At 39.5% G+C, this 1,458-nt stretch overlaps 1 pseudogene; it reads left to right on the forward strand.

The window, feature by feature from the left end:
* The first annotated feature begins 282 nt into the window (after window positions 1-282).
* On the forward strand, window positions 283-1,062 carry LOC103065654 (large ribosomal subunit protein eL18-like; annotated as a pseudogene).
* The last annotated feature ends 396 nt before the right edge of the window (window positions 1,063-1,458 follow it).

Here is a 1,458-nt window from a genome sequence, read left to right on the forward strand (position 1 = left end):
CAAACAAGAGTGTTGCAGACATTATTGCAAGCCCAGTGATTCAAGGGCTTGGTTCATACAGCACACTTAACATTAACTGTATTAATCTGGTTTCTGTATTTTCACAGTTGAATCATAAACTAACCACTTTTGCTGGATTTATACCATAGGGAACCCAGGTTAAAGCTAATCAGGCTTAGCATGATTTTAGGATTCAAGTAGACCTGGTTTAATCTGTTACATGAATTCAGTCAAAGCTGGCTTTCAGCTCTCTTTTTTATTCCAGGCATCACTGATGCCACTATGGGAATTAATATTCACCACAACAAGGACCAGAAATTTCAACATAAGGAATCTAAGCTAGGATACTTATCTTTGCCTCTTAGTCAAGCTTTACAGATTTCTTGCTTGCTAAACCAATGTAAAATTCAACAAGGTGATACTCAAATGGCTATTTATGAGTTGCACCAACTGACCTCCATTGTCTGTGTCATAAGAACATAAAAATGTGAGTATAAGCAGTGCCCTGCTAGATTGGATACCCAGCCCATCTAATCCAGCAGTCTATTCTCACAGTGGCCAACCAACTTCACAAGGAAGCCCACTAGTCTCCCAGCCACACTGCCATCAAGGCTAATAGTCATTGAGCCTCATGATTTCCATGGATCGGTCCAAACCTTTTTTGAAGCCAGCCAAGCTGGTAGCCAGCACCACATCTCATGGTAGAAAATTCCAAAATTACAGGTTGTATTTTAAGAAACAAACTTTTGTCTGTCCACGATTCATACTTGATCAATAAACTGAAGCTCCCAGGCCAGGAAAACAAAACTGCTGTTGTGGTGGGTACAGTGACTGATGATGTTCATATCCAGGAAATTCACAAACTGAAGATTTGTGCCCTCAGAATCACCCAGGGAGCCCATCGATACATCCTGAAAGCTGGAAGCTACATAACGATTTTTGACCAATTCGCCATGGCTACATCTAAGAACCACAGTACTATTTTGCTTCCTGGACCCAGAAAGGCCCCAAGTTTATCAGCATTTTGACAAAGCTCCTGGTACCCCATACCACCACACTTAGCCAAAAGTTTGATCTACCAGAAGCATAAATTTGAATGAGTCCAAGATTGTTGTGCCAGTTGAGGCTACAAAAACTAGATGGTTTTGTGAAAGATATATGGATTAAAGCTATTTTGCTGATTTTTTTTTTTAAGTGGCTTTAACTACAACACAAGGATGGGTGCTAATCATCACACATCTGCTAATTGGGCTGTTGGTGAGGGAGGCTAGCATGGTTGACCAAGATGATTTATTTATTAGTTCAATTTATATGGCTACCCATCTCAAATTAATGACTCTGGGTGCCTAACAATGTTTAAAAATATTTTTAAAAAAACAGAAAAAACAAAAACACACATAAAACAGCAGTTGGGGTAAAAACAGATCTATCCAGAACAATTACCATGGCCAATGCACA

This window comes from Python bivittatus, unplaced genomic scaffold (assembly GCF_059951505.1).
Source record: "Python bivittatus isolate LINGU-HERP-01145 unplaced genomic scaffold, Pbiv_v1 ctg000700_np1212, whole genome shotgun sequence".
In the NCBI taxonomy this organism is placed as follows: Eukaryota; Metazoa; Chordata; class Lepidosauria; order Squamata; family Pythonidae; genus Python; species Python bivittatus.